Genomic DNA, 14,067 nt, shown 5'->3' on the forward strand with positions numbered 1-14,067 from the left:
AGCACTATCATCACTAACGGAAACATGTGCTCCTCGTGACCAGCAGCAGCCTTCTGCCAAACTGTGCCCAACTGCACGTACCCGCTTCACCAAAATCACACGTATCCTGACTTCCCCCCTCACCTCTTCGGAGCAGTTCCTCAGAGCTCTCTGAGAGGCTGTCTCCTGGGCTAGAGTCCTCACTTTGCCCCAAAGGAAACTTAACTCACAGCTCTCACGTTGTGTATTTTTTTTTCAGTCGACTTTATTTATCAGATGCTATTTCCTTTGGGATTAAAACAACCCAAAAGGTAAGGTTGTTTGGTAAGAAAGCTCACAGTGGAGGAAAGATATCTTAGTTCTAAATATATCATTCTCGAGATATACTGATAAAATAAGATGCGCTTTTTCTCTGAAAGAACAAAGACGTGGCAGTTGATGGTTTTTAAAAGTCTCAGAGACTTTATTTCATACCCATGTAACTGGAAGCTGGGAGTCTTTTCAAAGTGTTTCTCAAACCAAAGATATTTCTTCGCGTGTATGACATCTCATAAATCTATGGGCAAATAAACTATTTTCAAAAGCCCAGATTTGTTTTTGAAATAAAATATATGCTTGTGTTTCCCAGATCTGTATTTAAAATGATGCGAAGAGCTATTTATATGGTGTCAGATGCGGAAAAACCATCAGCATTTCAAAGAGCTGATATTCTGTACCAGAGCTCAAGTAAACAGTGGCTGACTCTATCATTCAGTGCAGAAATGTTTCCCAATTGTTTTTTAACCTTTCAAATTTTTTGATATTTGTAAACATCAAAAGTCTTACATTTTCATGGGGTCAAATATATTTATCTTTCGTTTATTTTATTTACTTGTTTAACAGTCATTCCTAACCCCAGATCAGTTGAAAAATTACCAGTATTTCTTCCGTTTTTTAAAAACAGTTCTTTTTTTTTTTTTAATTCTTTTTAAACATAATAGAACTCTCTACAGTCTATTTTGGCACATGGGATGAAGTGAAGATCAGATCATTTTTATCCCAACTACTTAGTCAATTTGTTAACACTATTTCTTATATATGCTATTTCTATTGATACATTGGTTAATGAGAATATATATTAAGTTTTAAAATATCTCAGAGTCTATTTGCTCTGTCAGTTTTTGTGCCAGTTTTCATTATTGTTGTTTTCTTCTTCTTATTTTTCAAAAATTCCTAGCTTCTGTCACTTGTTTAATTTTTCAAATGAACTTGGGAATTATTTTTAAAGTCTTTCTCCTAACCATCCCCCTCCCCCTGTAGAAATTTCTATTGGGAATTACATTAAAATAATTTGAGTGGAGCTGGCATTTTATACATTCAATCTTTCATACATACAAGGCATATCTCTATTTATTCTGCTCTTCTTTCATGGTTCTTTGTAAATTTTGGTAATTTGCTTCAAACAGGCCCCTCTCTATATTTGTTATTATAGAAGATGTTTTTTTCCAGATAGATTTATTTCCTGTTGGTTATTGTTGGGATTGAAAAATGCTATTGATTTCTAAAATTTTAAAATTCACTCCCTTCACCAAACTATTATTTGTTCTAATAGTTATCAGTCAACTCATTTGAGCTTTCTAGATAGACAGTTGTGTTGTAGCCAATAATACTATGGTTTCTTCCTTCTGGTAGTCAGGCTCTATTACTTTGTGTCTTATGTGCTTTTATGGGCTAAAGTCCTAAAATTAAAAAAAAATGATCGCTTGTAAAGTACCTGTTCTCTGTTAGAAATGATTTTGTAAGTCACCTAGAGACTGCAGGTTACCTTTCATTGTGTAGAAAGGTTTTTGGAAATCAACACATTTCCTTGTTTTGAATCAGTGGTATCTGTTCCTATTTTTGGTAGAATAAGTACAACTTTAGGGAAAACTTGTTAAAATAGAAGCCTTGAAAACTTATTTAAAGCAGATTTTTAAATAGATTACTATATATTCTTTTTATTTTTCTAGGTGAAAGCTTGGTGATACTGGGAAAGCGAAATTCAGAGTTAAAAAATAATGATTTCAGTGGTTCTAAACTAAAATCCAACTTCTATGGATAATTGTTTTAATGGACATATTGGTAATTTTGTAGCTCAAATTTTGCTTCTGTCAGTAATAGTACTGCCTATAATCAGTAGACTAGATTGTTGATACTGTTGGAAGTAAGGAGTGATCAGTGCTAGTTTTGTAAGGGGTAAAGCACAAACTAGTGATGTAGAGTTTGATGCTGTCTTTTTTTTTTTTTTCAAGGAACTGGCTACCCTTTCTTGATAAATGCTTCTGTAGTAAGCTGTTTGTACACCTAGTGAACAGACCCATGGTTTCCTTCTCTGTATTTGAGTAACTGGAATGTTCTTTTGTTTTTTTTTTTTTAATTTTTGGTTGCATGGGGTTTTCATTGCTGCGCGCGGGCTTTCTCTAGTTGCGGCGAGCGGGGGCTACTCTTTGTTGCCGTGCGTGGCTTCTCATCGCCGTGGCTTCTCTTGTTGCGGAGCACTGGCTGTAGGCGCACGGGCTTCAGTAGTTGTGGCACACGGGCTCAGTAGTTGTGGCTCGTGGGCTCTAGAGCACAGGCTCAGTAGTTGTGGCGCATGGGCTTAGTTGCTCTGCGGCATGTGGGATCTTCCCGGACCAGGGCTCGAACCCATGTCCCCTAAATTGGCAGGCAGATTCTTAACCACTGAGCCACCAGGGAAGCCCTGGAATGTTCTTCTGATGCCAGTTTTCATGTCATATTTCTGTGATCTTCTTTAAGTTTTCTATCACTTTCCCTAATCGCCTGGACAACCTTTAGATATTGTGGTCTTGGTATCTGGGATTCTTTACTTTTTTCCCTCTTACCTTTGCATGCTGAGTTAATCAGTTTATGTCCTATAACTGTCCAGTTGACCGTGAGGCATCACTTTTATACACTTATTATGTCCATCTTTGTCTCAGTTGCATTGTAGCAGCACTTACAGTTTTCCATCTCCGCTCATTTTTAGAAGCAAATATTAGTAAATATGATGCAATATTTAAATAATTGCACAAATAAATGTTGCTTGGCAACATGGAACTGTTGCTTGCTGTGCTTTACTGTGATGAAGTAGTGGGATATGTGTGTCCATCAGCTGATGCATGGAAATCTCGGGGAGGCTCAGGAAAGGTGGTTTGAGCATGTCCCTTTTTAATGTTTGACAGTGCTGGTTGCCTGAAAGTCATGCTGTAAAGTGCTGGAGTGCCCGTCAAGAACGTCGTGATCTCTGTTAAGCTGAATCTTTTCTGGGTCTCAGTTTTCTCTTCTGCAAGATGACCAAGCTGGTCGTTACGATCTTTAAGGTTCTTTCCAATGTGATACTGTGATTCTACTTGGGCCATTCAGGTCCTTACACAGAAATTGAGTATTCTTACATAAATATAATAAAAGAAAAAATTTAAAAAACCAAGTTTATTTTATTTATCCCTTTTCTTTTTCCCAGCCCAGTACAGATAAGAAACTGGTAGTTATTATTGTTTATGTTCTGCCTTTCTCTTAACTCAAATAATTGAAGGTAGCTTACAACAAGAATATAAATTTATGGTAAAATGTAAAAATAAAGAGGACCAAGCAGGGAAATAGAAATTAAAGTGGGAAAGAACCATCTAGAAAGATGGCAGGCCTGTTGACCATGAGGGCCTGCAGGTGCTGAGGGTGTTGGCAGGTAGAGAGAGGCAGGTCGGTGCCTAGGGAGGGGCGAGCTCGTGTGCAGGGTGCTGGTCATGGACCCTGTCCGGAGCCAGTGTCACAGAAGCCACTGCGTCTCAGTTCATCTGCGTCTGCGGTCGTGATTCTGCAAGGCCACCGCCTCTGCTCCCCGTGGGGCCTGGCTGAGGTTGCAGGCACAGACCTCGCTCCCCGCTGCCCTGGGGAGGGCACCGGAGATCCAGGCAGTAAAGGGCGCAGGAGACGTCGCTGGCTTGGAGGAGCGACGGCAGGGATTTGTGACAGAGCGGGGCCTGGAAGGAGAGCCTCCGGGTGGGTGACAGACCTCCTCCTCTGTTCAGGGCGGCCGCCCGGCCTTCCCTCGTGTCTCGAGCAGCCCGTGGTGCCCTCTGGAGCGCGCTCCGCCTCGCTGTCTGCTGGGCTGGAGGGCCCGGCGTCGGCTGTGAGCTGGTGGCCTAAGGAGGAGCCTGGGTTTAGGGTGACCGCCCAGGAGGCCGCGCGTCTCCCCGCAGCCTGCATCTGCGTCCGGGGCGTGTTGCACCAAAGGGTAAACTCTGCTCCACCTGCCGGAAGCAGTGCGGTGAGGCTGGTCTTGGTCTGACGGTGGAAGTTCATCCATTCTCCAAGTCACGGGAAGACTGTGGCTCTGGAGTTAGACCTGGGCTTCTCACTCTCGCCAGGACGCCTTTTTCCTGTGGAGAGCCTCATTTTCCTTTCCTACAAGATGTCCTTCTTGAATTGTGCTGGTGACTAGTTGAGGTGATATCTGCGCAGTGCCCCGTTAGTGACTCAAGAAGTAATAGTCATCATAATGTCACTGTGATTATTCTTTTTATTATTCATCTGTTCTCCCACCAGACCTTTTGCAAGAGGTGTCAGTAAAACAGTAAGCAGCCTTCAGAGATGTTTTCCTTCGATCTGCTGTAAAGGTGAAAACTCTTTAAGGCAAGCTGCTATTTTGATATTTGAAAGATATCAGAAAGACCCAGGACTGCGGAGACTGTAAAACTGCTAGTTTCCGGGAGCATGTCTGTCAGGGGCGGCTCCTCCCCTCCAGTCGGGAGGCCTGTTGGCTCCTGTACTCCGGAAGGTCCACGCCCGGGTTCCTTTCGTTAGCAGTGTGCCCGCAGCTTCTCAGACACGCGGGTGGAGACGAGGTTCCCGTGTTCCTCGTTCAGAGCAGGTGCTAGAGATTCAGAGAGGAGAGGAATTTCAGCTTAGTGTTTGAATTTTGTGTTTGAGACGAGCAGACAATTAAATGCTGTAAAGTGGCACCGGAAAGTGGCTTGAACTTTAAGAATGTTTCTTTTCCTCCGTTCTCCCACTTCACCCTGAGATTTTCACATTTATATTAATTATCTGCATAGCTCATATGAGGTCATACAGTAGAATCTGAATTTGAAATAAACGTCAAAATCAGAAAACAGGCCGATCATCCTTCACAGGCGGCTACGCAGAAAATGTGCTTCTGTGGCTGAAGCATTCTGTCATATGAAGCTCAGACCTCATTTTTCAAATACCTTGTCACCAAAGTAACTAGGACATCTCATTAAAGACTCTGGAAGGTGTTGGGATGGTGGCAGGACGTGGCCATGTGGAAGAGTGCGCCGTGGACCGGCAGCCCCTGGGCTGGTCCGCCTCCTGCTGGCTCTGGGGATGACCCATCACCTGAAGCCTCTCCCCCAGCTGGACCCACGCTTCTCATCTGGAGAGTGATCTTCAGTGTCCTGTCCAGTGTTCACTTCTATGAGTGTACAGAGGAGGCACCACTGTGCATACTCTACTCAGGCGTTCCTGAAAAAGATAATGGTACTCTGTTACTCACTCAGGCTCACGGTGCTTGTGCGGATAAAATTAATCACCGCCCCCAGCAATGATTTTCTGTTTGTGTGTGTGTGTTTCTTTACATCGTTGGAGTCCTTAGAACTATTTTGCACGAAATGCCAGTTTATAAGATATATAAAAGTAAATGCTGTGGTGTCATTAGGGCCTGCACCCCACTTTCCTGAATTTTCACCCCGAGCCTCTTCCATAGAGCCATAGGATTTGAAAACTAGACCCATACTCTTGTGTGCACCATTGTATTCTTGATCTAATCCCATTTTTACTTTTTTCTCACTATTTCATTTCATTTTGAAAAATTTCAAGCATACAGTACAATTGGAAAAATTTTTACAAGGAACTGCTGAATAGCCATCACCTGGATTCTTACCATTAACCTGTTAATAACACTCACGTTGCCACATAATCATTTGTCTGTCCCTCTGTCCATCCAACAGCACATCTTTTTTGGTGTGATAGATTTCAAAGTAAGTTGCAGACTTTCCTTAGATGCATATAGTTAGCACAATCCTCTTTTTAAGGTAAAATTTACATACAGTGAAATGCACAGGTCTTAAGTATACCATTCATTCATTGAGTTCTGACAGATGAATACACCTGTGTAATTCAAACTCCCTATCAAGATGCAAAACACTACGAATGCCCCAAAAAGCTTCCTCATGCTCCTTTCAAAGATTAATCTCCACCTCCACCCTCCAAAGGAAGGCACTGTTTTGAATTTTTTCTACTGTAGACTAGTTTTATCAGTTATACTACTTTACATAAAGGGAATCATTCAGGATACTCTCTTTTGTGACTGGTTTCTTTCACTCATCATCATGTTTCTGAGATGCGTCCATTTTTTTGTTTTTGTTTTTGTTTTTGTTTTTTTTCACACACACACACACACACACTGTATTTTATTTTTACAAGAGATAAATAAACTGACACCAAGCATTGTAAATGGATGAGCACAACAAAAGCAACAATGATTGCAATTACCAAACACGAAACACACTCATACTGTGTCATAATATTGACATTCAGTCCAGTAATCCTCCACTGCAACAGCTCCTTTACTTTGCAGTGAAAATTGATTTGTATATTCTTTGCCTCTGAGTCCTTGTGGGATTTTTTTTTTTTTTAATTCAAACAAAGTCACAAAAATTATAATCATCCTCATCAGTTCACTCAGTCCCATGTAATTAATTTTTTTTTTATCTTGATCTTTTGTTAGCACTTTTATGAGTTCATCAGTTTTTCATTAGAGTTCTGAAAATGCTTATTCATTCAGTTCAGCAGTACAGTCAGTTACCAGAAACCTGTACTTGTCAGAGTCTTTTCCATGAATTCCTTGAAGATGAAACCCTTTTATAGGAACATATTTGCAAAAGCATCAGAGTACACCCAGAACTGTCTGTAAATGACAAAAGACTTAAAAATGACCACGGTTAAAGATTTCATGAAAGTTCATAATAATGCAGTTGACAAGGAAATTTAGTTATTTCTGAGATACACATTTTAAAGTAATAACTAGAATTATGACTTATAACATTATACCAGAACATATAAGATTTTTAGAAATTTCATGTAATGTCTGAAACATTTATATTAACATATTTCCATACAAATAACCCAATGGAAGTTTAGTATTAGTTGTTTGTTTTTTTTTTTATACTGCAAGTTCTTATTAGTCATCAATTTTATACACATCAGTGTATACATGTCAATCCCAATCACCCAATTCAGCACACCACCATCCCGATCCCACCGCAGTTTTCCCCCCTTGGTGTCCATATGTCTGTTCTCTACATCTGTGTCTCAACTTCTGCCCTGCAAACCGGCTCATCTGTACCATTTTTCTAGGTTCCACATACATGTGTTAATATACGATATTTGTTGTTCTCTTTCTGACTTACTTCACTCTGTATGACAGTCTCTAGATCCATCCACGTCTCAACAAATGACTCAATTTCGTACCTTTTTATGGCTGAGTAACATTCCATTGTATATATGTACCACAACTTCTTTATCCATTCGTCTGTCGATGGGCATTTAGGTTGCTTCCATGACCTGGCTATTGTAAATAGTGCTGCAATGAACATTGGGGTGCATGTGTCTCTTTGAATTATGGTTTTCTCTAGGTATATGCCCAGTAGTGGGATTGCTGGATCATATGGTAAATCTATTTTTAGTTTTTTAAGGAACCTCCATACTGTTCTCCATAGTGGCTGTACCAATTTACATTCCCACCAACAGTGCAAGAGGGTTCCCTTTTCTCTGCACCCTCTCCAGCATTTGTTGTTTGTAGATTTTCTGATGATGCCCATTCTAACTGGTGTGAGGTGATAGCTCATTGTAGTTTTGATTTGCATTTCCCTAATAGTGATGTTGAGCAGCTTTTCATGTGCTTCTTGGCCATCTGTATGTCTTCTTTGGAGAAATGTCTATTTAGGTCTTCTGCCCATTTTTGGATTGGGTTGTTTGTTTCTTTAATATTGAGCTGCATGAGCTGTTTATATATTTTGGAGATTAATCCTTTGTCTGTTGATTCGTTTGCAAATATTTTCTCCCATTCTGAGGGTTATCTTTTCGTCTTGTTTATGGTTTCCTTTGCTGTGCAAAAGCTTTGAAGTTTCATTAGGTCCCATTTGTTTATTTTTGTTTTTATTCCCATTACTCTAGGAGGTGGATCAAAAAAGATCTTGCTGTGATTTATGTCAAAGAGTGTTCTTCCTATGTTTTCCTCTAAGAGTTTTATAGTGTCCAGTCTTACATTTAGGTCTCTAATCCATTTTGAGTTTATTTTTGTGTACGGTGTTAGGGAGTGTTCTAATTTCATTCTTTTACGTGTAGCTGTCCAGTTTTCCCAGCACCACTTACTGAAGAGACTGTCTTTTCTCCGTTGTATATCTTTGCCTCCTTTGTCATAGATTAGTTGAACATAGGTGCGTGGGTTTATCTCTGGGCTTTCTATCTTGTTCCATTGATCTCTGTTTCTGTTTTTGTGCCAGTACCATATTGTCTTGATTACTGTAGCTTTGTAGTATAGTCTGAAGTCAGGGAGTCTGATTTCTCCAGCTCCGTTGTTTTCCCTCAAGACTGCTTTGGCTATTTGGGGTCTTTTGTGTCTCCATACAAATTTTAAGATGATTTGTTCTAGTTCTGTAAAAAATGCCATTGGTAATTTGATAGGGATTGCATTGAATCTGTAGACTGCTTTGGGTAGTATAGTCATTTTCACAATATTGATTCTTCCAATCCGAGAACATGGTATATCTCTGCATCTGTTGGTATCATCTTTAATTTCTTTCATCAGTGTCTTATAGTTTTCTGCATACAGGTCTTTTGTCTCCCTAGGTAGGTTTATTCCTAGGCATTTTATTCATTTTGTTGCAATGGTAAATGGGAGTGTTTCCATAATTTCTCTTTCAGATTTTTCATCATTAGTGTATAGGAATGCAAGAGATTTCTGTGCATTAATTTTGTATCCTGCAACTTTACCAAATTCATTGATTAGCTCTAGTAGTTTTCTGGTGGCATTTTTAGGATTCTCTATGTATAGTATCATGTCATCTGCAAACAGTGACAGTTTTACTTCTTCTTTTCCGATTTGTATTCCTTTTATTTCTTTTTCTTCTCTGATTGCCGTGGCTAGGACTTCCAAAACTATGTTGAATAATAGTGGTGAGAGTGGACATCCTTGTCTCATTCCTGATCTTAGAGGAAATGCTTTCAGTTTATCACCATTGAGAATGATGTTTGCTGTGGGTTTGTTGTATATGGCCTTTATTATGTTGAGGTAGGTTCCCTCTATGCCCACTTTCTGGAGAGTTTTTATCATAAATGGGTGTTGAATTTTGTCAAAAGCTTTTTCTGCATCTATTGAGATGATCATATGGTTTTTCTCCTTCAATTTGTTAATATGGTGTATCACATTGATTGATGTGCATATATTGAAGAATCCTTGCATCCCTGGGATAAATCCCACTTGATCGTGGTGTATGATCCTTTTAGTGTGTTGTTGGATTCTGTTTGCTAGTATTTTGTTGAGGATTTTTGCATCTATATTCATCAGTGATATTGGTCTGTAATTTTCTTTTTTTTGTAGTACCTTTGTCTGGTTTTGGCATCAGGGTGATGGTGGCCTCATAGAATGAGTTTGGGAGTGTTCCTTCCTCCGCAATTTTTTGGAAGAGTTTGAGAAGGATGGGTGTTCGCTCTTCTCTAAATGTTTGATAGAATTCCCCTGTGAAGCCATCTGGTCCTGGACTTTTGTTTGTTGGAAGATTTTTAATCACAGTTTCAATTTCATTACTTGTGATTGGTCTGTTCATATTTTCTGTTTCTTCCTGGTTCAGACTTGGAAGGTTATACCTTTCTAAGAATTTGTCCATTTCTTCCAGGTTGTCCATTTTATTGGCATAGAGTTGCTTGTAGTAGTCTGTTAGGATGCTTTGTATTTCTGTGGTGTCTGTTGTAACTTCTCCTTTTTCATTTCTAATTTTATTGATTTGAGTCCTCTCCCTCTTTTTCTTGATGAGTCTGGCTAATGGTTTATCAATTTTGTTTATCTTCTGAAAGAACCAGCTTTTAGTTTTATTGATCTTTGCTATTGTTTTCTTTGTTTCTATTTCATTTATTTCTGCTCTGATCTTTATGACTTCTTTCCTTCTGCTAACTTTGGGTTTTGTTTGTTCTTCTTTCTCTAGTTGCTTTAGGTGTAATGTTAGATTGTTTACTTGAGATTTTTCTTGTTTCTTGAGGTAGGCTTGTACAGCTATAAACTTCCCTCTTAGAACTGCTTTTGCTGCATCCCATAGGTTTTGGATCGTCTTGTTTTCATTGTCATTTGTCTCTAGGTATTTTTTGACTTCCTCTTTGATTTCTTTAGTGATCTCTTGGTTATTTAGTAACATATTATTTAACCTCCATGTGTTTGTGTTTTTTACGGTTTTTTCCCTGTAATTCATTTCTAATCTCATAGCATTGTGGTCAGAAAAGATGCTTGATATGATTTCAATTTTCTTAAATTTACTGAGGCTTGATTTGTGACCCAAGATGTGATGTATCCTGGAGAATGTTCCGTGCGCACTTGAGAAGAAAGTGTAATCTGCTGTTTTTGGATGGAATGTCCTATAAATATCAATTAAGTGTGTCTGGTCTATTGTGTCATTTAAAGCTTCTGTTTCCTTATTTATTTTCATTTTGGATGATCTGTCCATTGGTGTAAGTGAGGTTTAAAGTCCCCCACTATTATTGTGTTACTGTCGATTTCCTCTTTTATAGCTGTTAGCAGTTGCCTTATGTATTGACGTGCTCCTATGTTGGGTGCATATATATTTATAATTGTTATATCTTCTTCTTGGATTGATCCCTTGATGATTACATAGTGTCCTTCCTTGTCTCTTGTAACATTCTTTATTTTAAAGTCTATTTTGTCTGATATGAGTATAGCTACTCCAGCTTTCTTTTGATTTCCATTTGCATGGAATATCTTTTTCCATCCCCTCACTTTCAGTCTGTATGTGTCCCTAGGTCTGAAGTGGGTCTCTTGTAGACAGCATATATATGGGTTTTGTTTTTGTATCCATTCAGCAAGCCTGTGTCTTTTGGTTGGAACATTTAATCCATTCACGTTTAAGGTAATTATCGATATGTATGTTCCTATGACCATCTTCTTAATTGTTTTGCGTTTGTTTTTGTAGGTCCTTTTCTTCTCTTGTGTTTCCCACTTAGAGAAGTTCCTTTAGCATTTGTTGTAGAGCTGGTTTGGTGGTGCTGAACTCTCTTAGCTTTTGCTTGTCTGTAAAGCTTTTGATTTCTCCATCGAATCTGAATGAGATCCTTGCCGGGTAGAGTAATCTTGGTTGTAGGTTCTTCCCTTTCATCACTTTAAGTATATCATACCACTCCCTTCTGGCTTGTAGAGTTTCTGCTGAGAAATCAGCTGTTAACCTTATGGGAGTTCCCTTGTATGTTATTTGTCGTTTTTCCCTTGCTGCTTTCAATAATTTCTCTTTGTCTTTAATTTTTGCCAGTTTAATTACTGTGTGTCTCCGTGTGTTTCTCCTTGGGTTTATCCTGTATGGGACTCGCTGCACTTCCTGGACTTGGGTGGCTATTTCCTTTCCCATGCTAGGGAAGTTTTCGGCTATAATCTCTTCAAATATTTTCTCTGGTCCTTTCTCTCTCTCTTCTCCTTCTGGGACCCCTATAATGCGAATGTTGTTGTGTTTAATGTTGTCCCAGAGGTCTCGTAGGCTGTCTTCATTTCTTTTCATTCTTTTTACTTTAGTCTGTTCCGCAGCAGTGAATTCCACCATTCTGTCTTCCAGGTCACTTATCCATTCTTCTGCCTCACTTATTCTGCTATTGATTCCTTCTAGTGTAGTTTTCTTTTCAGTTATTGTATTGTTCATCTCTGTTTGTTTGTTCTTTAATTCTTCTAGGTCTTTGCTAAACATTTCTTGCATCTTCTCGATCTTTGCCTCCATTGTTTTTCCGAGGTCCTGGGTCATCTTCACTCTCATTATTCTGAATTCTTTTTCTGGAAGGTTGCCATCTCCACTTCATTTAGTTGTTTTTCTGGGGTTTTATCTTGTTCCTTCATCTGGTATATAGCCCTCTGCCTTTTCATCTTGTCTATCTTTCTGTGAATGTGGTTTTTGTTCCACAGGCTGCAGGATTGTAGTTCTTCTTGATTCTGCTGTCTGCCCTCTGCTGGGTGAGGCTATCTTGCATCCATGTTATTGTGTGTATAGTAGGTGTGTGAGTGTGTGTGTGTGTAATGGTGTTCCCTTGTAGGAACATACCACTGTTTGTTTATCCATCCTCCTGTTGATGAACATCTGGGCTCTTTTTGTTTTGGGGCTGCTATGAGTAAAGTTACAATGAATGTTCTCATACAAATCTTTCTGTAGACATTTTCTCTTGGTTAAATACCTAGGGTTCAAATTATTGGATCCATTCCCAGACTTTTTTCTGAAGCGGTTGTATCATTTTACACTCTCTCAGACAAAAGTGTTTGTCTGACCAATGATGTCAAGCATTTCTACGTGTGCTTATCAACCATTTGCATATCTTCTGTGATTGTGAGTCCTTGTCTTTTTATTATTGAATTGCAGGGGTTCTTTATATGTCACAGCTGCCGTGTTCATGTTTTGCGAATCTTTTCTCTCAGTCTTTGGCTTCCTTTTAATTTTCTTAAAGATGTCTTTTGAAGAACAGAAAATTTTACTTTTCAAATACAATCTTGCCAATGGTTTCTTTCATGATTATTGCTATGTTTTAAGAAAGCTGTGTCCACTCCCAAGTTACGAAGATATTCTCATATGTTTTCTAAAAGCTTCACATTTTGGTCAGTAGTTTTTTGATTTATCTTGAATTAATTTATGTATATACTGTGAGGTGGGGACTCTGCCTTTTGGCCACTCCTCAGCATAATCTGCTTGTGTTTCCCTGGCTGACTGATGTGTACATACACTGATGGCTGTGCACTTGTACATTCTATTCTTTCTTTACCCCACTTCCACAAATGTTTACTGAGTGTTTATTATGTGCTAGGTGCTGGGCTTGTTTTTGGGTATATAGTGTTGAACAAAATATAAATAATCCACGTCACCATGGAGGTGGTAGTCTAGTAAGGATAAATAGACATTAAGCAAATGAACAGAAATGCTTTTATATTCAAGTTTAGTGAAGTCCTATTTGTCTTAGAAAACTCACGTTAAGTCAGTATTTGAAAACCAGACATTGTAAGTCAGTATTTGAAAACCAGACATTGTAAGCCATGGCTAAAGAAAATCATGTGATCATATCAGTTGACATGGAAAAAGTATTCCACAAAATCCAGTACTCATTCAAGATAAAACTCTCAGCAAACTAGGGATAGAGGGGAACTTCTTCAACTTAATGAAGGACATCTGTAAAAATCCTCCAGTTAACATCATATCTAATGCTAAGAGACGGGATGTTTTCTCCCTAAGATTGGGAACAAGGCCAAGATATCTGCTTTCAACATTCTTGTTCAACATTGTATTGGAAGCTCTAGCAGCTTCAATAAGGCAAGAACAGGAAATCAAAGCCATTCATATTGGAAAGGAAGAAAGAAAACTATCCCTGTTTGAAGATGATATGATTGCCTGTGCAGAAAATCCCGAAGAATGTATGAAAAACAAAACAAAACAACTCTTCTGAAACTAATAGGTGAGTTCTGCAAGGTCTCAGGATATAATATCAACAAATAAAAATCCATCATATTTCTATATGCTAGCAACAAACATGTGGGAACCGAAAGTACAGACACAAAACTATTTACCGTCACTCTCAGGAAATAGGACTATATTTAACAAAACATGTGTAGGAGCTTTATGCTGAAGATTATAAAATGCTGATGAAAGAAATCAAAGACCTAAACAAAGGGAGAGAGACTTGCTCACAGGCTGGAAGACTCAACATAATGAGGTGTCAGTTCTCCCTAAATTGTTCAGTGCAATTACTGTGAAAATGCCAGCAAAGGTTTTTTTTTTTTTCCCACTTAAAGTCATCCCGATAAAGTACTAA

The 14,067-nt window shown here is 38.9% G+C and overlaps 1 protein-coding gene across 4 annotated transcripts in view; it reads left to right on the top strand.

The window, feature by feature from the left end:
• FARS2 (phenylalanyl-tRNA synthetase 2, mitochondrial) overlaps nucleotides 1–14,067 on the top strand; it is a 453,696-nt gene that overhangs the window by 47,581 nt on the left and 392,048 nt on the right. The gene's annotated exons all lie outside the window — the stretch shown is intronic.

Source organism: Eubalaena glacialis, chromosome 7 (genome assembly GCF_028564815.1).
Source record: "Eubalaena glacialis isolate mEubGla1 chromosome 7, mEubGla1.1.hap2.+ XY, whole genome shotgun sequence".
NCBI classification, from domain to species: domain Eukaryota; kingdom Metazoa; phylum Chordata; class Mammalia; order Artiodactyla; family Balaenidae; genus Eubalaena; species Eubalaena glacialis.